Source organism: Nerophis lumbriciformis, linkage group LG03, assembly GCF_033978685.3.
Source record: "Nerophis lumbriciformis linkage group LG03, RoL_Nlum_v2.1, whole genome shotgun sequence".
Taxonomy (NCBI): Eukaryota; Metazoa; Chordata; class Actinopteri; order Syngnathiformes; family Syngnathidae; genus Nerophis; species Nerophis lumbriciformis.
The window spans coordinates 16,009,687-16,034,062 of NC_084550.2; the positions used below are offsets into that span (position 1 = coordinate 16,009,687).

Here is a 24,376-nt window from a genome sequence, read left to right on the forward strand (position 1 = left end):
GTCCCAAAAAGGAGGGATTTTTCAAATTGACTGTGTGTTGGTTTTAAAAGTGCTCCCACTCTGGTCGACATATGAAATAACAAGTTTGTGTAAGAAATTGAAATGTGCCCCCTATGGCCAAAATTAATTAAAAAAATATGTATATAGAGACATACTGTAATAACTTGAAGTAAATAATGAAGATTAAAAAGCAATTACAAACAAAAAAAATTTGAAGAAAAATAAGTTAACTAAAAGCAGTCTTTTTCTCACAATGTGTGGACTTTTTTCCTATAAAATTGGGAACAATTTCTCATATTCTTTCTGTTTCTGTAATATTGCAATATTTTCCCGTAAAATTGTTACTTTTTTTTATGTAAAATTAAGACTTTTGAATGCAAAACGGTGACATTTGTCAAATAAAATTCTGACTTATCACAATATTGCCATTTTTTGTTGTTCTTGTAAAATAGTGAAATTTTTTGAGTAAAATGTGACGTAGACTTCCTTTTATTGTCATTCAAATTTGAACTTTGCAGTTGACTTTTGTCATAATTTTGCCAAGTAAAATTCCGATTAATATTATAACATTGCCAAAATGTTAGTTTTCTTACAAAATTGTGACTTTTGTCGCGTAAAATTACGACTCTTCATAAAATTGCCAAAATGTTTCTTGTAAAATTGCGACTGCTATTGAATAAAATTCCAACTTTTATCATAATACTGCACACATGTTCAGTTTTTCTTGTAATTTTACTCAACGCAAGTCAAAATTTTACAACTTTTAATATAGTACTGACAAAATTGTAAGTTTTTCTTGTGAAATTGTGGCCTTTTTCTTTTGAAATTCCAACTCATTTTTCACAACAAGCTTTGTTATATTTGCATAGTATGTATATATTATTAATGTTGTAAATACACATCTTTATATATCTAGAAAGGGTGGTCCTAAAGAGGTAGGCTTTTTTTTTAAATTAAGTCTTTTGAATGCAAAACGGCGACATTTGTCAAATAAAATTCTGACTTGTATCACAATATTGCCATTTATTTTGTTGTTCTTGTAAAATAGTGAGAATGTTTTGAGTAAAATTATGACTTTTGTCATAATTTTGCCAAGTAAAATTCAGATTATTATTATTATAACATTGCCAAAATGTTAAAGTTTTCTTACAAAATTGTGACTTTTGTCGCGTAAAATTACGACTCTTTTCATAAAATTGCCAAAATGTTAAGCTTTTTCTTGTAAAATTGCGACAGCTATTGAGTAAAATTCCAACTTTTATCATAATACTGCACACATGTTCAGATTTTCTTGTAGAATTTTGACTAGTGTTGAATAAAATTACAACTTTTATTATAATACTGCCGAAATACTAAGTTTTGGCCTTTTTCTTGTGAAATTCCAACAAGCTTTGTCATATTTGCATAGAATATATATATCATTAATGTTGTAAATACCAATCTTTATATATCTAGAAAGGGTGGTCCAAAAGAGGTAGCCTTTTTTTTAGGTCTCAAGAAGGTAAGAAATACAAGAGTGTGTGTGTGTGTGTGTGTGTGTGTGTGTGTGTGTGTGTGTGTGTGTGTGTGTGTGTGTATGTGTGTGTGTGTGTGTGTGTGTGTGTGAGATTACACATCAGCCAGTCATTTTAGTCAAGTCACATGGCTTGGAACTTAAATCACTGCCCGCCAATGCAAACGTAGTTTTTCTGTTAAATTAAAGCAATATGTTCATGCTCATCAAAGATCATCTATATCAGGGTGTCCAAACGTCTTTCACTAAGGACCGGAAAAAAAAAAAAAATTAAAGCATGCAGGTGACATTTTGATATTTTTCATTTTCAAAACTAATAAAAATATATATATTTTATTTTGGAGCTCCCCCACCGTTAAGTTTGGTCCTGGGGACTCAAAAGGGTATAAATATATATAATTTTCTATCTTTTCATTGAACGCTTAAATCTCTTGATCAACTATCAATCTTTAGGTCTATCAATATAAAGGGTTTCTGCCATTTTTGTCAAAACCCCGTTTTTATGGCAAAAATATGCAATATTTTCCTCCAAAAAATGTTCAATGTGGAATATTTGATGTTAAGTAATTGGAGCCTTTATTAGGTCAATAATTAAAAACGCTGTCCATCCCTTCCGGGTGCCCGTCTTGGTTGGGGCCTGTTGGGCCTAGTCCCTGCGTCTATTGTGGTAGCTTGGTGCTGCAAGGTATTCCGAGGTGCTGCGAGTCGGCCAGTTGCTGGGGTGGTGACCTTGTTTGTCAGCATGTCTGTGATCTTCTTTTAATTCTTTTTTTTTTTAATTAATTAATTAATTTATTTATTTATTTATTTTTTAATATATTTTATTAATATTATTTTTTAATTTTCCCCTCCCTCAGGGGGGGGGGCTCGGCGGGGCGGTTGCTGGTTGTTCCATCTCCATCGTTGGGGTCCCTGCGGGTGGGGTGGGTGGTTCCCGTGGCCCTGTGCCTGGGTGGTCCTGCGGCGGCCGGTTTGGGTGGGGTGGCCGGGGGCTGGCCTCGCCGCGCTCTCCGGGGGTGGGGGGTGGGCTCGTGGGGGCCCGGTTGCCGGTGGGGCGGGGGCGGTCTTCCCGTCCGGTTGCGGGGAGTCTCTGGGTCCCTCGGGCGGGGCGTCTCGCCTTTCTGCCCGTGTGGGGTGTGGTCTCTCGCTGGCTTGGGGTCTGGCTGTCCCCTGCTTTTCTCGTGCCCTGTCCTCTGCCGGGTGCGTCTGTCTGCGGCCTGCTGCTGGCCCTTGTGGGCGGTACGGTGGGTCGGGCTCTGGGGTTCCTGTCGCTGGCCGGCTTGGCTGCGTGGGGGCGGTGGTCCCTGGTTCCCTGGGCACCACGCCTCCTGTTTGTGGGTTGGGCTCTCGGGGGTGATGGGGCCGTGCTCTGGCTCCCACGCACTCTGGGAGTCGAATGTATTGTACATGCAAATTCACATATGCTCACATACGTACATAGGTACCTACGCTCCCACATACATACACAAATACAGTACATATTTACCTACCTAATGTTCGTACATCCACACGCACATTCAATATACAAACATACACATACACATACTGTACATATACATTCACTGTACAAACACATATTCACATTCTGTACATATACATTCATTGTACAAACACATATACACATTCTGTACATATACAAGTACATATGCATACTTACACTCATGCACATAATCACGTTGCATCAAACATATATTAACGTTGTTGCCCGAGGGTAAACTGGGTGTAACACATGGCACACTGACAAAGCTTAACCTATTGTGACTATAACAATCTACAAGGTTAATGTAGGTTGCTTCTCTTTCTCCCCCTCCATTTTTCTGCATTCTTTTGTATCTCAAGTTATCATTACGTATATGTATTGTTGCATTTGAACAACTGTATTGTTGATAATAAAGGTAAATTATTGGTATTGTTCATTATCAATAGCGCTATTTCTATTGGTATTTGTATTGATCCATTTGTAGTGTAATAATGCTCATGGTTATTTCTGTATTATTTTTTATTTTTCGCTAACTGCTTATTTGCTATTACTTTTACCATCATATTTGTACATGTCATATTTGCTGATGTTGCTCTATTGTTGTTGTTGTTTGCTGTTGTTGTTTTTGTCTCTCTGTCTAATCCCCCTCTTGTCCCCACAATTTCCCCCTCTGTCTTCTTTTTTTTTCTCTTTCTATCCCCTCCTGCTCCGGCCCGGCTGCACTAAATGATAATATAAATACATTTAATAAAGTCAAATACAAATAAGGCAACAAGAGAAGTATCCTACACTTCTCTTTTGTAAAGTAAATCTGAACAGCCGACATGGGCATCTACATCAACTATATGATTTGCCTGAGAAGCTGGACAGGACATAAAAAAAAAAAAAAAAAAAAAAAAAAAAAGTTTGGTCCTGGGGACTCAAAAGGGTATAAATATATATAATTTTCTATCTTTTCATTGAACGCTTAAATCTCTTGATCAACTATCAATCTTTAGGTCTATCAATATAAAGGGTTTCTGCCATTTTTGTCAAAACCCCGTTTTTATGGCAAAAATATGCAATATTTTCCTCCAAAAAATGTTCAATGTGGAATATTTGATGTTAAGTAATTGGAGCCTTTATTAGGTCAATAATTAAAAACAATATTGATTGTAATTCATTATAATTTTTTGAACAATTACAGTTTTAAAACAAACCCCACAAAAATGATTGGGGATCTAAAAGGGTCCCACTCATAAAAGTGTTAAAAATAAATACAGTACAGGCCAAAAGTTTGGACACACCTTCTCATTCAATGTGTTTCCTTTATTTTCATGACTATTTACATTGTAGAATGTCACTGAAGGAATCCAAACTATGAATGAACACATGTGGAGTTATGTACTTAACAAAAAAAGGTGAAATAACTGAAAACGTGTTATATTCTAGTTTCTTCAAAATAGCCACCCTTTGCTCTGATTACTTTTTTGCACACTCTTGGCATTCTCTCGATGAGCTTCAAGAGGTGGTCACCTGAAAGGGTTTTCACTTCACAGGTGTGGTAGTTTTGATGCCTTCAGTTACAATTTACAATGTAAATAGTCATGAAAATAAAGAATTGAAATGAGAAGGTGTGTCCAAACTTTTGGTCTATTTTTATTTTTAATGCTTAAATCTCTTGATCAACTTTAGAGCTGTCGATTAAGACTTTTACTCATTTATTACCGCATTATTATTTTTTATAAATATTTCAGAGTGAAATTGTCGATATTTTGTGGTATCACAACATCTTTCGTTTTTTTTTAAATTAATATTATGCTTATAAAGTCAGTAAATATGTCCCTGGACACACGAGGAATTTGAATATGACCAATGTATGATCCTGTAACGACTTGGTATCGGATCGATACCCAAATGTGTGGTATCATCCAAAACTAATGTAAAGCATTCAAACAAAAGAAGAATAAATGATTATTACATTTTAACAGAAGTGTAGATAGAGCAGTGGTTCTCAAATGGGGGTACGCGTACCCCTGGGGGTACTTGAAGGTACGCCAAGGGGTATGTGAGATTTTTTTTTAATTTTCTAAAAATAGCAACAATTCAAAAATCCTTTATAAATATATTTATTGAATAATACTTTAACAAAATATGAATGTAAGTTCATAAACTCAGTGAAGCACAAGCTCAGGTTTTTCACTAAAATGTCTGTCAAAAAGAACTGTGAAAAAAATGCAACAATGCAATATTCAGTGTTGACAGCTAGATTTTTTGTGGACATGTTCCATAAATATTGATGTTAAAGATTTATTTTTTTGTGAAAAAATGTTTAGAATTAAGTTCATGAATCCAGATGGATCTCTATTACAATCCCCAAAGAGGGCACTTTAAGTTGATGATTACTTCTATGTGTAGAAATCTTTATTTATAATTGAATCACTTGTTTATTTTTCAACAAGTTTTTTGTTATTTTTATATATTTTTTTCCAAATAGTTCAAGAAAGACCACAACAAATGAGCAATATTTTGCACTGTTATACAATTTAATAAATCATCGAAGACTTCTATGGAAATGCAAGAACCGAGACTCAGATTTCCCTCGCCCGGACGCGGGTCACCGGGGCCCCCCTCCGGAGCCAGGCCCGGAGTTGGGGCACGATGGCGAGCGCCTGGTGGCCGGGCCTGTCCCCATGGGGCCCGGCCGGGCACAGCCCGAAGAGGCAACGTGGGTCCCCCCTCCAATGGGCTCACCACCCATAGCAGGGGCCATAGAGGTCGGGTGCAATGTGAGCTGGGCGGTAGCCGAAGGCAGGGCACTTGGCGGTCCGATCCTCGGCTACAGAAGCTAGCTCTTGGGACGTGGAACGTCACCTCGCTGGGGGGGAAGGAGCCTGAGCTAGTGCGCGAGGTAGAGAAGTTCCGGTTGGATATAGTCGCACTCACCTCGACGCACAGCAAGGGCTCTGGAACCAGTTCTCTCGAGAGGGGCTGGACTCTCTTCCACTCTGGCGTTGCCAGCAGTGAGAGGCGACGGGCTGGGGTGGCAATTCTTGTTGCCCCCCGGCTCAGAGCCTGCATGTTGGAGTTCAACCCGGTGGACGAGAGGGTAGCTTCCCTCCGCCTTCGGGTGGGGGGACGGGTCCTGACTGTTGTTTGCGCTTACGCGCCAAACAGCAGCTCAGAGTACCCACCCTTTTTGGATTCACTCGAGGGAGTACTTGAGAGTGCTCCCCCGGGTGATTCCCTCGTTCTACTGGGGGACTTCAACGCTCATATTGGCAACGACAGTGAAACTTGGAGAGGCGTGATTGGGAAGAATGGCCGCCCGGATCTGAACCCAAGTGGTGTTTTGTTATTGGACTTTTGTGCCCGTCACGGATTGTCCATAACGAACACCATGTTCAAGCATAAGGGTGTCCATATGTGCACTTGGCACCAGGACACCCTAGGCCGCAGTTCTATGATCGACTTTATAGTTGTGTCATCGGATTTGCGGCCTCATGTTTTGGACACTCGGGTGAAGAGAGGGGCGGAGCTTTCTACCGATCACCACCTGGTGGTGAGTTGGCTGCGATGGTGGGGGAGGATGCCGGACAGACCTGGCAGGCCCAAACGCATTGTGAGGGTTTGCTGGGAACGTCTGGCAGAGTCTCCTGTCAGAGAGAGTTTCAATTCCCACCTCCGGAAGAACTTTGAACATGTCACGAGGGAGGTGCTGGACATTGAGTCCGAGTGGACCATGTTCCGCACCTCTATTGTCGAGGCGGCTGATTGGAGCTGTGGCCGCAAGGTAGTTGGTGCCTGTCGTGGCGGTAATCCTAGAACCCGTTGGTGGACACCGGCAGTGAGGGATGCCGTCAAGCTGAAGAAGGAGTCCTATCGGGTTCTTTTGGCTCATGGGACTCCTGAGGCAGCGGACAGGTACCAACAGGCCAAGCCGTGTGCGGCTTCAGCGGTCGCGGAGGCAAAAACTCGGACATGGGAGGAGTTCGGGGAAGCCATGGAAAACGACTTCCGGACGGCTTCGAAGCGATTCTGGACCACCATCCGCCGCCTCAGGAAGGGGAAGCAGTGCACTACCAACACCGTGTATGGTGCGGGTGGTGTTCTGCTGACCTCGACTGCGGAAGTTGTGGATCGGTGGAGGGAATACTTCGAAGACCTCCTCAATCCCACCAACACGTCTTCCTATGAGGAAGCAGTGCCTGGGGAATCTGTGGTGGGCTCTCCTATTTCTGGGGCTGAGGTTGCTGAGGTATTTAAAAAGCTCCTCGGTGGCAAGGCCCCGGGGGTGGATGAGATCCGCCCGGAGTTCCTTAAGGCTCTGGATGCTGTAGGGCTGTCTTGGTTGACAAGACTCTGCAGCATCGCGTGGACATCGGGGGCAGGACCTCTGGATTGGCAGACCGGGGTGGTGGTTCCTCTCTTTAAAAAGGGGAACCGGAGGGTGTGTTCTAACTATCGTGGGATCACACTCCTCAGCCTTCCCGGTAAGGTCTATTCAGGTGTACTGGAGAGGAGGCTACGCCGGATAGTTGAACCTCGGATTCAGGAGGAACAGTGTGGTTTTCGTCCTGGTCGTGGAACTGTGGACCAGCTCTATACTCTCGGCAGGGTCCTTGAGGGTGCATGGGAGTTTGCCCAACCAGTCTACATGTGCTTTGTGGACTTGGAGAAGGCATTCGACCGTGTCCCTCGGGAAGTCCTGTGGGGAGTGCTTAGAGAGTATGGGGTTTCGGACTGTCTGATTGTGGCGGTCCGCTCCCTGTATGATCAGTGTCAGAGCTTGGTTCGCATTGCCGGCAGTAAGTCGGACACGTTTCCGGTGAGGGTTGGACTCCGCCAAGGCTGCCCTTTGTCACCGATTCTGTTCATAACTTTTATGGACAGAATTTCTAGGCGCAGTCAAGGCGTTGAGGGGATCCGGTTTGGTGGCTGCAGGATTAGGTCTCTGCTTTTTGCAGATGATTTGGTCCTGATGGCTTCATCTGGCCAGGATCTTCAGCTCTCACTGGATCGGTTCGCAGCTGAGTGTGAAGCGACTGGGATGAGAATCAGCACCTCCAAGTCCGAGTCCATGGTTCTCGCCCGGAAAAGGGTGGAGTGCCATCTCCGGGTTGGGGAGGAGATCTTGCCCCAAGTGGAGGAGTTCAAGTACCTCGGAGTCTTGTTCACGAGTGAGGGAAGAGTGGATCGGTGCGGTGTCTTCAGTAATGCGGACGCTGTATCGATCCGTTGTGGTGAAGAAGGAGCTGAGCCGGAAGGCAAAGCTCTCAATTTACCGGTCGATCTACGTTCCCATCCTCACCTATGGTCATGAGCTTTGGGTTATGACCGAAAGGACAAGATCACGGGTACAAGCGGCCGAAATGAGTTTCCTCCGCCGGGTGGCGGGGCTCTCCCTTAGAGATAGGGTGAGAAGCTCTGTCATCCGGGGGAAGCTTAAAGTAAAGCCGCTGCTCCTCCACATCGAGAGGAGCCAGATGAGGTGGTTCGGGCATCTGGTCAGGATGCCACCCGAGCGCCTCCCTAGGGAGGTGTTTAGGGCATGTCCGACCGGTAGGAGGCCACGAGGAAGACCCAGGACACGTTGGGAAGACTATGTCTCCCGGCTGGCCTGGGAACGCCTCGGAATCCCCCGGGAGGAGCTGGACGAAGTGGCTGGGGAGAGGGAAGTCTGGGCTTCCCTGCTTAGGCTGCTGCCCCCGCGACCCGACCTCGGATAAGCGGAAGAAGATGGATGGATGGATGGAGAAACTGATGACATAGTGCTTCTTTATCTCTTTTTTTCAACCAAAAATGCTTTGCTCTGATTAGGGGGTACTTGAATTAAAAAAATGTTCACAGGGGGTCCATCACTGAAAAAAGGTTGAGAACCACTGAGATAGAGCATGTTAAAAGAGAAAGTAAGCAGATATTAACAGTAAATGAACAAATAGATTAATCATCCATTTTCTACCACTTGTCCTTAATAATGTTGACAAAATAATAGAATGATAAACGACACAATATGCTACTGCATACGTCAGCAGATTAATTAGGAGCCTTTGTTTGTTTACTTACAACTAAAAGACAAATTGTCTTGTATGTTCCCTATTTTATTTAAAGACAAACTTGCAATAATAAACATATATTTAATGTACCCGAAGATTTTTTGTTAAAATAAAGCCAATAATGCCATTTTTTGTGGTCCCCCTAATTTAGAAAAGTACCAAAAAGTATTGAAATAATTGTATCAAAATATTGGTATGGGGACAGCACTATTCCCTACTAAATCGTGGCAGGTGCACTTTGGTTGTTTTTCCGATATGTCCACTGGACAATGCGGAGACGGCGAGATGACTGCTGCCTTTGTTTCAAGGATGACAAGAGAGAGAGACGACGGCACAAAGGCATTCTTGTGAACGACAGCCAAAAACAAAAACGGTGTTGGGTTTAAAGAAAGACGCAGAAAAGAAGCTGTGGCGACGGTAACGCAAGAATGTGAAAGTAAGGAAGTGAGCTGGCAGAGCTTGTGACTGTCACAATGCTGCCGACCAGAGCCAAGTCATTCATAAAAGCAGCACATGACTTCATGTCCATCACGTACTTGTACTCCCACCATGATCTCAGACACCTTCAAACATGATCGTCGTTCTTTACAGATCAATATTTATATTATTCACATGTAAAAAATATCTAAGTGTTTATTATGAGCGAACTGTGGTGCTGAATTTCCCCCAGGGATCAATAAAGTACTTTCTATTCTATTTGTATCTTAATCCTTTTCAGCCTTGGAATAGTGTAAACAGTTGATGTACTTCAAGCACGCTCCAAAAGAACCAAAACACACCAAACTCCAAAGAACATAATTGAAACAACATTACGTGACACAATCATTTAAAGGAAAGTAAGAATAAGTCCAATGTGGAGTATTGACAGCTCCTACCTGGGCATCATCGCGACTGTGCCGGTCTTTCCCAAACACTCTCGCTCACTCGCCGCTCCCTCTCTCCACTTTCAGTCTCTAAGAATAGCGACGGACTCAATTCACACAACATGAGACTTGTCAGGTGATTTGCGGCACCACTTTTGTGCGCTGGACACTAGTACACAGTATTCCTTCCCCTCCATATACTGGTCCAGCTTTCTCCTCACAAAAGAGCATTGCCAAAATGTGCTCCAAGTAGCTCCAAAAATTTTTTTTTCTGGATGCAAATATGCAAGTCCTCATTTGCCACCATAAATAAATTCTAGAGATGTCAATCAATCAATCAATCAATTTTTATTTATATAGCCCTAAATCACAAGTGTCTCAAAGGGCTGCACAGGCCACAACGACATCCTCGGTACAGAACCCACATAAGGGCAAGGAAAAACTCAGGATATCCGATAATATCGGGCTGCCGGTATTATCGGCCGATAAATGCTTTAAAATGTAATATCTGAAACTATTGGTATCGGTTTCAAAATAAAATGTATGTATTTTTAAAACGCCGCTGTACGGAGTGGTACACGAACGTAGGGAGAAGTACCTTAAAGGCACTGCCTTTGCGTGCCGGTCCAATCACATAATACCTCCGGCTTTTCACACACACAAGTGAATGCAAGGCATTCTTGGTCAACAGCCATACAGGTCACACCGAGGGTGGCTGTATAAACAACTTCAACACTGTTACAAACATGCGCCACACTGTGAACCCACACCAAACAAGAATGACAAAACACATTTCGGGAGAACATCCACACCGTAACACAACAGAACAAATACCCAGAACCCCTTGCAGCACTAACTCTTCCAGGATGCTACAATATACACCCCCGGCAAACCCCTATAACCCCCCCCCCCCTCAACCTCCACATGCTCTCTCAGGGAGAGCATGTCCCAAATTCCAAGCTGCTGTTTTGAGGCATGTTAAAAAAAATAATGTACTTTGTGACTTCAATAATAAATATGGCATTTTTTTCCCATAACTTAAGTTGATTTATTTTGGAAAACCTTGTTACATTGTTTAATGCATCCAGCGGGGCATCACAACAAAATCAGGCATAATAATGTGATAATTTCACGACTGTATATATCGGTATCAGTTGATATCGAAATCGGTAATTAAGAGTTGGACAATATCGGAATATCGGCAAAAAAGCCATTATCGGACATCTCTAATAAATTCCTCTATTTGCAGTTTTCTACAAAGGATGTGTAATTGATAAGATTTTCTTCGCAATCGATTTGGTTCTGTATCAGTTCTCTTATCGATTGATATTTGGAAGAAAAGAGACTAAGGCTATGTTTACACTAAGCCGGATAACCCTTTAAACGAATAATTATCTAGCCTAAGCCCTGTTTCGGCCACACTAAACCAGCGTTTAAGGTCCCCCTCCTCGCAAATTTTTACACAGGTAAGTGCGCCGTGTATTTCTTGAATCTCCGGCTGTTAGCTTTGTATGGGCTCATTGATTGTTTACAAACTGAGTTCGGAGAGGAAGTGACGCCAGAAAGACCGCGCCCCACAAAGAAGGCGCCACAGCCAGCTTCATAATAAAGCGATTTCGTAAATCGGAGCTACCCACTGGAAATATGGAGGCGAGTCATCCAGACATGCCCGAGTTTCTCATTCTTCTACATGCACATACGCTTGTGGAAATCACACATGAATACCTTAAGAGAAAGCGATTGCAGCTATTTGGGATACAACACTTCTCAGACGGCAATAGAACTTTCCAATGTCCAGGTCAGCTGTGATTCTACTTACCGAAAAGCTTTGTCCATTTGTCGAAGGAGAGACAACGAGAATGCGGGCTACCGTGGATGTGATAAAAAAGGTAGCGTGTGCTTTGTATTACCTGGCCGTCGAGGGAAGACTACGGAAAACGGTGATTGCTTTTGGACTGGCAAAGCAGACTGTATCAGTTATTGTCCGCCATATATGTCGCGGACTCAACGTCTAGGTTATATATATATATATATATATATATATATATATATATATATATATATATATATATATATATATATATATATATAGAGTATATAGAAAAATCACCAAAAACGAATGGATAATGAAGGTGAAGGCAAAAGAGTGAGGAGTGTCCTGACCAGATATCTAGATCTCTAGATTGATTGTTGTCAAATGTTCTTTGTCACATTGTGTACTTTCGTGTCTGAAAAAGATTTGATTAATTTATGATGTCCCAGGTGTGATTCACTACAATAGGGCCCCACAGCACACTGGAATCCAGTTAATTGAAATACCACAACACTGGATATTGTTCAGATAAGTTAAATTTAAAAACTTGCACACAAAGCAACACTGGAGGTGACTATGACGTGCGCATTTTCCGCGCATGCGTATTAGGTCGCGTTGCGCCGGCTGACGGAGGGGGGGAGGGGGTCTTAAACGACCATTGTGTGTGTGTGGACAAGGATAAGGTTTAGGTGGGATTTACCCTAAGGATAAGGTTAGGTGGGATTTACCCTGGATAACCTTAGCTTAGTGTAAACAGGGCCTAAAAAAGTGTATTACAGGGGTGTCAAACTCATTTTAGATCGGGGACCACATGGAGAAAAATGTACTCCGTAGTGGGCCGGACTGGTAAAATCACGGCACGATAACTTGAAAATAAACTTCAGATTGTTTTCTTTGTTTAAAAATAGAACAAGCACATTCTGAAAATGTACTAATCATAATGGGGGTTTTTTACACTAACATGTTGCGGTTAATAGTATTATATCTTTATTTGTCGTTATTTATACTTTCTGAATAAATTATGTGATAATGTTCATCAGTCAACTCATTGGTTTTGATTTTCAATCCATCAAGATAAAAAAATGTATTTATATAGTTTGCTCATTTTCCTCGGCTGGTCATGTGGTTTATTTTTTATTTTTTTTACATATGTAGCATCATTAACAAAGATATAAAGAATTGCTATTGCGACATCTTGTGGACACATTTAGAACAGCAGTTTCTTTCATTCAAAAATTTTGGCTCATTTTTATACTCAGCAATCTCATCCCGCGGGCCGGATAAAACCTGTTCCGTATATTTGACACCCTTGGTGTATTAGTATTCATTTTTGTTTAGTTTAGCGGTAACATGACATTACTAAGCCTACAGTGAAGTCTGAAGAGGTACATATCATAGAAAAAAGTAACTTATACAAATTAATAGAGGAAATATCCGTTAGTGGTTTCTTTTTTTATTTATCAAATTATTTGTTATATTCTATTTGCATTTATTTAGTTAGTTATTTTACTTGACGAGTCCACATTTTCAAATTGTTTTTGACTGTGGACGTCGTGTCCTCCAGACCAAAAAGGAAAAGAACCATCCAGATTGTTATAGGCGCAAAGTTGAAAAGCCAGCATCTGTGATGGTATGGGGGTGTATTAGTGCCCAAGGCATGGGTAACTTACACATCTGTGAAGACACCATTAATGCCGAAAGGTACATACAGGTTTTGGAGCAACATATGTTGGCATCCAAGCAACGTCTTTATCATGGACGCCCCTGCTTATTTCAGCAAGACAATGCCAAGCCACATTCTGCACGTGTTAAAACAGTGTGGCTTCATAGTAAAAGAGTGCGGGTACTAGACTGGCCTGCCTGCAGTCCAGACCTGTCTCCAATTGAAAATGTGTGGCGCATTATGAAGCCCAAAATACCACAACGGAGACCCCCGGACTGTTGAACAACTTAAGCTGTACATCAAGCAAGAATGGGAAAGAATTCCACCTGAAAAGCTTAAAAAATTGGTCTCCACAGTTCCCAAACGTTTACTGAGTGTTATTAAAAGAAAAGGCCATGTAACACAGTGGTAAAAATGCCCCTGTGCCATCTTTTTTGTAGCCAATAAATTCTAAGTTAACGATTATTTGCAAAAAATTCAAAATAAGTTTTTCAGCTTAAACATTAAATATCTTGTCTTTGCAGTATATTCAATTGAATATAAGTTGAAAAGGATTTGCAAATCATTGTATTCTGTTTTTATTTACGATTTACACACTGAATCGGTTGTCAAAAACGACAAGCGATTCCAAGGAACTGATACACAGGGAACCTTGTGTATCAGTTCTGAACAAGAACCGGTTTTCCAATCCCATCCCTAATGCTTTGTGTTCAAATGTTTTAGCATTGCTCATATTTCCTCCCTATGATAAAATAGTAGCCTTGCAATTATTACAAGTAGCGCTGTTGCAATCTTTTTTGTTAAGACTTTGGAGCTTTTTTCTGCCGTCATGTTGTGGTCTGATATCACTATGCAAGTTGCGTAATGACGTAAAAGAATTGTTGAACAAAATGGCAAGCGATTCCGAGAAATTGCTACCCCGGGAACCGGTTCTGAACAAGAACCACATTTCCATTCCCATCCATAAGGATGGGCACCTTTCACATTTGAACAAGAGATCGATCGATTATCAGCCAGGCCGATATTAGCCGTTTTGATGTATGTCGGACTTCTTTTTAAAAAAACGTTTAAACAACTACAACATAACTACATCAGCAGATACATTATATACACACATTATACCAGTATTCAAAAAATTTATATTTGTGAAGCACAAACCTAAAACCAGTGAAGTTGGCACGTTGTGTAAATCGTAAATTGGAAGTTACCCATGCCTTGGGCACTAATACCATCACAGATGCTGGCTTTTGAACGTTGCGCCTATAACAATCCGGATGGTTCTTTTCCTCTTCGGTCCGGACTACACGACGTCCACAGTTTCCAAAAACAATTTGAAATGTAGACTCGTCAGACCACAGAACTCTTTTACACTTTGCATCAGTCCATCTTAAATGAGCTCGGGCCCAGCAAAGCCGGCGGCATTTCTGGGTGTTGTTGATAAATGGCTTTGGCTTTGCATAGTAGAGTTTTAACTTGCACTTACAGATGTAGCGACCAACTGTAGTTACTCACAGTGGTTTTCTGAAGTGTTCCTGAGCCCATGTGGTGATATCCTTTACACGCTGATGTCGCTTTTTGATGCAGTACCGCCTGAGGGATCGAAGGTCACAGGCATTCAATGTTGGTTTTCGGCCTTGCCACTTACGTACAGGGATTTCTCCAGATTCTCTGAACCTTTTTTGAAACATGTTGCAAGCATCAAATTCCAAATGAGCTAATATTTGCAAAAAATAACAAAGTTTACCGGTTCCAACATTAAATATCTTGTCTTTGCAGTCCATTCAATTGAATATTGGTTGAAAAGGATTTGCAAATCATTGTATTCTGTTTTTATTTACGATTTACACAACGTGCCAACTTCACTAGTTTTGGGTTTTGTGGATAGTAATAATGGGTTATACTTGTATAGCGCTTTTCTACCTTCAAGGTACTCAAAGCGCTTTGACACTATTTCCACATTCACCCAATCACACACACATTCACCCACTGATGGCAGGAGCTGCCATGCAAGGCTCTAACCACGACCCATCAGGAGCAAGGGTGAAGTGTATTGCTCAAGGACACAACGGACGTGACAAGATTGGTAGAAGGTGGTGATTGAACCAGGAACCCTCAGGTGGCTGGCACGGCCACTCTCCCAACCGCGCCACGCCGTCCCCAACTACAACCACTGCTCAAGCACCAACCATTTTGGTACAGAAATATTTGCTTGCCGAGATTGAACCTTCCCTGTAGTTTTTGACCAGCGTTGTTCGACCAAAACAGACCTTCAGCTCTCTCCAAAGATTTTAAATGCCGACCATAAAGTTCAGGGTTCAGGTCTGGAGACTGGCTTTGCCACTCCAGGACCTTGGGATGATTCTTACGGATCAACTCCCTAATTGCCCTGGCTGTGGATTTCAGGTCGTTGTCATTCTGGAAGACATCTTCAGTGCTCTTCCCGAGGGAAGGAGATTGTTGGCCAAGATCTCGCCATACATGGTCCCCTCAATACGATGCAATCGTCCTGTCCCTTTTGCAGAAAACCATCCCAAAAGAATGGTTGGGATGGTGTTATTGGGATTGTACTCATCCTTCTTCCTCCAAACATGGCGGGTGGAGTTTAGACCAAAAAAGCTCTATTTTTGTCTCATCCAACCACATGACCTTCTCCCATTCCTCCTTTGGATCATCCAGATAGTCATTGGCAAAGTTCTAACGGGCCTTGACATGCACTGGCTTGAGCAAGGGGACCTTGAATGCACTGCAGGATTCGAATCCTTGACGGCATAGTCTGTTACTGATCGCTTTCTCTGAGACTGTGGTCCAAACTCTCTTCAGGTCATTGACTAGGTCCTGATCCCTCACCGTCCTCATGATCATTGATGCTTTACGAGGTGAGATCTTGCATGGAGCCTCAGACCGACGGAGATTGACAGTCGTCTTGAACTTTTTCCATTTTCTAATAATAGCGTCAACAGTTTTGGGCCTACTAAACCAAGCTGCTTGCCTAATGTCCTGTAGCCCATCCCAGCCTCGTACAGGTCTACAATTGTATCTCTTATGTCCTTACACAGCTCTCTGGTATTGGCCATTGTAGAGAGGTTGGAGTCTGTTTGATTGACTGTGTGGACAGGTGTTTTTAAAATGAGTGCAATTAATACAGGTAATGAGTGGAGAGCAGAAGGATTTCCTAAAGAAACACTAACAGGTCTGTGAGAGGCGGAATTCTTACAGGTTGGTAGGTGATCAAATACGTATGCCATGCAATAAAATGCAAATCAATAATTTAAAAGTCACACAATGCGATTTTCTGGATTTTTGTTTTGGATTCTGCCACTCATCGTTGAAGATTACAGACTTCTACATGCTTTGTAAAGTGGGAACAATCGCAAAATCAGCAGTGTATCAAATACTAGTTCTCCTTTTTTTATTTTATTAACTTTTATTTTTGACACAACGAGCACGCCGTACTCTGGTGGTAAAATAAGCGCAAAAGGTACAAAATGGAATTAAAAAAATAAAACTGTTTAACTGAATTGTATTGTTTTATTGTATTGCTATTGTTATTATTATTCTTTTTTGTTACTATTTTACTTGTTTATTCTTTAATAATTTATATCCATAGTTTTTTTTAAATTATATTTAAAGTTGCGTTTTAGTGGTACAATAAATACTCATGTTTTCAAATTAATGAATAATCGTGTTATTAATCATGAGTTCAATATCAATCAAAATAATCGTTATTATTTTTGCCATTATCGTCTATCTTTATTTAATAAGCGATTACTACACAGACTTGTCAAGGCTGGACATTAAAATAGCCAAGGAGACATCTTTAGTCCTTCTTCCAAAGTAAATAATGTACAATATTATTACATACAACTTCTGTTTATAATACAAACTATTGTAATGATTTTCAATCAGTATATTTTATCTAAAAGTATGTTTTGTTCTTATCAAAAAGGAATGTTACATGTTAAAATGTTGTGTTTGGGGAGGACTTGGGGGATTAAATTAATTTCAATGCTTGGAGACACGAGTGTTCTGAGTTACGAGTTTGGTCGTGTAACGCAAAGTGATCATAGGTTGAGGTACCACTGTAGATAAATCTCTATCGTCCGCCAATTTGATATCACTTGTATCTGTGTTTCTTAACCATTATTGGGCCAGGAGGGGCTCCTGGAGGGCCGCCATAAAATATGTGTTTCTCAGCTGTGGTCTGCAATTGTAATATACTTTTCCACCACTTGTGGCAGTAATGACAATATCAAAAAAGAAGAAGTCTGGAGCGATAGTCATAGACAATGTTCTTAAGCGTAAAAATTATGACAAAAGTGGTGAAGCTATTTATTCATTTGCACTTCAATTTTAACCTTAATTTAGTTAAAGTGTATTTATTTTAGAACTGCGTTATTGCATGTTAATGTCCTTTCGTTTGTAGTATATTTGATTAGTGCCTATTTTTGTAATAAGCCTGACCTAAGGCTTGATAATAATATTTGTGATTAACACAGGATTTCCTATCATTTGACAAAGTTTATTTGGTTAAAAAGAAAGTAGATCAGATATAATTAATCAAGAGTAAGATTACTATTTCAATGTTGATTTGAATGGGCCCCCGGGCTTGTTTGTAGTGGAAAAATTGGGCCCCGAGGTTAAAAACATTAAGAACCCCTGATTTATATCGTATATTGCGCAACTTTACTCTGAACAGGACAAAAGGTTTGGTAAACTCCAATTACAGCTACACTTTTAGGTCACTTCTACACTAAGCCGGCTAAGGTTATCTACGGTAAATCCCACCTAACCTTATCCTTGTCCACACACCGGTCGTTTAAGACCCCCTACCCCCTTCCGTCCACCGGCGCAACACGACCTAGTACGCATAAGTACAAGTTCTTAAATGAAATTTTACTTATCTGAACAATATTCAGTGTTGTGGTATTTCAATCAATCAATCAATGTTTATTTATATAGCCCTAAATCACAAGTGTCTCAAAGGGCTGATTTCAATTAACTGGAATCCAGTGTGCTGTGGGGCCCTAGTGTAGTGAATCACACCTGAGCCATCATAAATTAATCAAAACCGCACTTAAAGAACACCTCCAGGCAACTACAACCCGAGACTAACACCCTCCCCTCCCCTCACCACATCCCACCTCCCCGGATTGTAATTAATCAAATGTAAATAATCAAATGTATATGCTTGTTCTTATGCTTTCTGAGCTCACTATGTTCACTACTCGCTGTACATATCCTACGAAGTCAGACCTACACTGTTACAATGTGCATTATTGTTGATGACTGAAGTGCTGATATCAACCAAACCTAACCACCCCCCCTCCACATCCCACCCCCCGGATTGTAAATAATGTAAATAATTAAATGTATATACTCTAATGATTAACTTGTGTGATGACTGTATTATGCTGATAGTAGATATCTATACCATGAATTGATTAACGTGGACCCCGACTTCAACAAGTTGAAAAACTTATTCGGGTGTTGTCATTTAGTGGTCAATTGTACGGAATATGTACTGTACTGTGCAATCTACTAATAAAAGTTTCAATCAATCAATCAATCATGTGAAAGAAAACAATGTGATAACGAACATTTTACATCGGTCAATCTAGGAATATAGATATCTGGTCAGGACACTCCTCACTTTTTTGCCTTCACCTTCATGGCCCATTCGTTTTTAGTGACTTTATATACTCTGGACCGAGGCGTTGAGTCCACGACATACATGGCAGACAATAACTGATAGTCTGCTTTGCCTGTCCAAATGATGTCGATGTTTTCCGTAGTCTTCCCTCGTCGGCCAGGTAATACAAAGCACAAGCTACCTTTTTGTTTAATCACATCAACGGAAGCCCGCATTCTCGTTGTCTCTCCTTCGACAAATGGACAAAGTTTTTTGGTAAGTAGAATCCCAGCTGAAAGTTCTCTTGCCGTCTGAGAATTGTTGTATCCCAAATAGCTGCAATTGCTTTCTCTTAAGGTTTTTTTCATGTGTGATTTCCACAAGCGTCTGTACATGTATAGCAGCGGTTCTTAACCTTGTTGGAGGTACCGAACCCCAGCAGTTTCATATGCGCATTCACCGAACCCTTCTTTAGTGAAAAATAAAATGGTTTTTTTTTTCAAATTCAAGACAAAGTTATATGTTTTTGGTAACACTTCAGTATGGGGAACATATTCTAAGTAACAAAGACTTAATTTAGAGTTATTTGGACTCTAGGGGAACATGTTCTAAGTAATAAAGACTTAATTTTGAGTTATTTGGTTAGGGTTAGGGTCAGGGTTAGAAGGTTAGCGTAATAATAAGGCCATGCCGAATAAGGCATTAATAAGTACTTAATAATGACTAGTTAAGAGCCAATATGTTACTAATTTGCATGTTAATAAGCAACTAATTAATGGTGAATATGTTCCCCATACTAAAGTGTTACCATGTTTTTTTACTGGTGCATAAAATGAACCGTGCATGAACATCACCTTGTTTAAACAACAAAACCAACACAGTGCATAAACTCACAACAAATTACACACCTGCAAACCAGTCAGCTGTTGCCGTATCTGTAATACGCCGATAGGGAGAAGTTTGTATTTACACGATGAGTCGGGTGTGTTTTGACCTCCGCCGAACCCCTGAGGCCGACTCACCGAACCCCTAGGGTTCGATCGAACCCAGGTTAAGAACCACTGATGTAGAGGAAGGAGACACACGGCCATGTCTGGATGACTCGCCTCCATCTTTATAGTGCAGTGGTTCTTAACCTGGGTTCGATCGAACCCTTGGGGTTCGGTGAGTCGGGCTCAGGGGTTCCGCGGAAGTCAAAACACACCCGACTCATCGTGTAAATACAAACTTCTCCCTATCGGCGTATTACGGATACGGCAACAGCAGAAGTCACACTGATTTGCAGGTGTTTAATTTGTTGTGAGTTTATGCACTGTGTTGGTTTTGTTCTTTGAACAAGGTGATGTTCATGCACGGTTCATTTGGTGCACCCGTAAAAAAACATGGTAACACTTTGGAAGCATTTAAGTCCCATCTTAAAACTCATTTGTATACTCTAGCCTTTAAATAGACCCCCTTTTTCGACCAGTTGATCTGTCGTTTCTTTTCCTTTCTCCTCTGCTCCCCCTATCCCTTGTGGAGGGGGAGACATAGGTCCGGCGGCCATGGATGAAGTGCTGGCTGTCCAGAGTCGGGACCCGGGGTAGACCTGTGTATCGGTTGGGAACATCTCTGTTCTGCTGACCCGTCTCCGCTCGGGATGGTTTCCTGCTGACCCCACTATGGACTGGACTCTTACTATTATGTTGGATCCACTATGGACTGTACTCTCACAATATTATGTCAGACCCACTCGACATCCATTGCATTCGGTCTCTCCTAGAGAGGGGGGGGTTACCCACATATGCGGTCCTTTCCAAGGTTTCTCATAGTCATTCACATCGACGTCCCACTGGGGTGAGTTTTTCCTTGCCCTTATGTGGGCTCTGTACCGAGGATGTCGTTGTGGCTTGTGCAGCCCTTCGAAACACTTGTGATTTAGGGCTATATAAATAAACATTGATTGATTGACTTTAGTATGGAGAACATATTCACCATTAATTAGTTGCATATTAACATGCAAATTAGTACCATATTGGCTCTTAACTAGTCATTATTAAGTACTTATTAATGCCTTATTCGGCATGGCCTTATTATAACCCTAACCCTCTAACCCTGGCCCTAACCCTAACCAAATAACTCCAAATTTAGTCTTTGTTACTTAGAATATGTTCCCCTAGTGTCCAAAAAACTCTAAATTAAGTCTTTGTTACTTAGAATATGTTCCCCATACTAAAGTGTTACCAAAAACATATAACTTTGTCTTGAATTTGAAAAAAACCAACATTTTATTTTTCACTAAAGAAGGGTTCGGTGAATGCGCATATGAAACTGGTGGGGTTCGGTACCTCCAACAAGGTTAAGAACCACTGTTCTATTGTTTACCTCCGAGTGGAAACAGGTTGTTATGAAGCTGGCTGTGGCACGTTCTTTCTGACGTCACTTCCTGCGTCACTCCCTCTACAAACTTACCCGTGTAAAAAATTACTCAAGGAAGGGAACATTAACTGAGGGTTTAGTGTGGCTGAAACGGGGCTAAATAATTATTTGTTTAAAGGGGAACATTATCACAATTTCAGAAGGGTTGAAACCATTAAAAATCAGTTTCCAGTGGCTTATTTTATTTTTCGAAGTTTTTTTCAAAATTTTACCCATCGCACAATATCCCTAAAAAAAGCTTCAAAATGCCTGATTTTAACCATCGTTATATACACCCGTCCATTTTCCTGTGACGTCACACAGTGATGCCAATACAAACAAACATCAAATCAAATCAAATCAACTTTATTTATAAAGCACATTTAAAATTTACCACAGGGGTAGCCAAAGTGCTGTACAATGAACAGGTTAAAAGATAAAACGAGTACCGAGCAAACACAACACAACACAAACAGAACACGATAAAAAATAAATAATTAAAGTAGAATAAATAAAAACATAAAAACAGGTTCACAGCAGGTGTATTATGGGGCGCCATTGCAGGATGGATATCACTCAGTGTTAAAAGCCATGGAATAAAAGTATGTTTTTAAGAGAGATTTAAAAACAGGAAGAGAGGAGGCTTGTCTAACACTCAGGGGTAGGTCGTTCCAGAGCTTGGGAGCAGCAACGGCGAAAGCTCTGTCACCTCTAAGCTTCAGCCTTGTGTCAGGGACCGTCAACAGCAGCTGATCGGCTGATCTTAAGGATCGGGTGGGGCAGTAAGGTGGATAGAACAGCAAGTTATAGCGACATTAGCTCGGATTCAGACTCGGATTTCAGCGGCTTAAGCGATTCAACAGATTAGGCATGTATTGAAACGGATGGTTGTAGTGTGGAGGCAGGTAGCGAAAACGAAATTGAAGAAGAAACTGAAGCTATTGAGCCATATCGGTTTGAACCGTATGCAAGCGAAACCGACGAAAACGACACGACAGCCAGCGACACGGGAGAAAGCGAGGACGAATTTGGCGATCGCCTTCTAACCAACGATTGGTATGTGTTTGTTTGGCATTAAAGGAAACTAACAACTATGAACTAGGTTTACAGCATATGCACTTTGAGAGTGCAGACAGCCCAGTTTTCATCAATTAATATATTCTGTAGACATACCCTCATCCGCTCTCTTTTCCTGAAAGCTGATCTGTCCAGTCCAGTTGGAAATGCATCTGCTTTGAGTGTCGCATGATATCCACACATTCTTGCCATCTCTGTCGTAGCATAGCTTTCGTCGGTAAAGTGTGCGGAACAAACGTCCAATTTCTTGCCACTTTCGCATCTTTGGGCCACTGGTGCAACTTGAATCCGTCCCTGTTCGTGTTGTTACACCCTCCGACAACACACCGATGAGGCATGATGTCTCCAAGGTACGGAAAACAGTCGAAAAAACGGAAAATAACAGAGCTGATTTGACTCGGTGTTTGGAATGTGTTTGAGAAAATGGCGGATTGCTTCCCGATGTGACGTCACGTCATCGCTCTGAGAGCCAATAATAGAAAGGCGTTTAATTCGCCAAAATTCACCCATTTAGAGTTCGGAAATCGGTTAAAAAAATATATGGTCTTTTTTCTGCAACATCAAGGTATATATTGACGCTTACATAGGTCTGGTGATAATGTTCCCCTTTAAGGAGTTATCCGGCTTAATGTAGACAGGGCCTTAGTGGATAAACAAGAAGCAGCTTCCTCGACCACTGTCAGCCGCTACGTCGCTCAAAGAGTCCTGCCCTGCCCTGCCACGCTTTGTGCATGGGTGCGCGTGCATTTCTGTTTGTCGCTCGGTTACATAAATATCTCCGTGACATTCCTCCACGACGAGCGTGACAGATGTTCCAGTTGAGGGTGTCCATCAAAGACAAAGGCAAGACCATCAATAATGACAACGTGCATGGAAATATGTCGCGGAGAGAATGAATAGTTTGATTTAAAACGGGCTAAAGTATCACGCTGGCATTGCACGGGTTGAATGTGAAACCTTCCACTTAGACGCTTTGCAAAGCAACCTGAGGCCGCCTTCATGAATGTGAACTTTGTCCTATTCGTGGGGCAGACTTCAGGGCAAAAAAACACCTATCTCTTGTCACACTAACGCAATGCAGCACCTGACTACCTGCATATCTGCTGTTCAGGCTTTTTTCCCATGAAGCACTTCTGCATTCCAGCAATCACATGAGCGTGAGTGAGGCGGCGACATGGCTGCAAGGCGCACGGACGCGCTGCAGCAGCGGCTGGAATGACCCTCTGGAAGCAAGCGTGGCAGTGGAGTGGACGGCGATAAAAATAACATAAGCATGCGCTGTTTCATAAAGTTGTGTGTGTTTTGTGAACACACGTTTTAGTCAGGACTATACGACTACAGCAACATCTTCGCAGCAAATTCCTAAAAAAAAAAAAAAAGAGTGCTGTCATTTAGGATTTATGATCTTTGACGCCTGTTTTTTTTGCAGTTGGTGCTGTCATATAATAAATCTTTGACTATCCTGAAGAACAACAAAGCACTGGATGAGAATATTTGACCCGTGTGAACATACACTATATTGCCAAAAGTATTTGGCCACCTGCCTTAACTCACATATGAACTTGAAGTGCCATCCCATTCCTAACCCATAGGGTTCAATATGATGTCGGTCCACCTTTTGCAGCTATTACAGCTTCAACTCTTCTGGGAAGGCTGTCCACAAGGTTTAAGAGTGTGTTTATATGAATTTTCCACCATTCTTCCAAAAGCGCATTGGTGAGGTCACACACTGAAGGCCTGGCGCTCAGTCTTCGTTCTAATTCATCCCAAAGGTGTTTTATCGGGTTCAGGTCAGGACTCTGTGCAGGCCAGTCAAGTTCATCCACACCAGACTCTGTCATCCATGTCTTTATGGACCTTGCTTTGTGCACTGGTGCACAGTCATGTTGGAAGAGGAAGGGGCCCG

At 41.6% G+C, this 24,376-nt stretch overlaps 1 protein-coding gene and 1 pseudogene across 2 annotated transcripts in view; both read right to left on the reverse strand.

The window, feature by feature from the left end:
- The window catches only part of fnip1 (folliculin interacting protein 1), a 138,161-nt gene that overhangs the window by 89,789 nt on the left and 23,996 nt on the right, over positions 1-24,376 (reverse strand). The window lies entirely within an intron of this gene.
- LOC140677545 (uncharacterized) lies at positions 15,767-16,920 on the reverse strand (annotated as a pseudogene).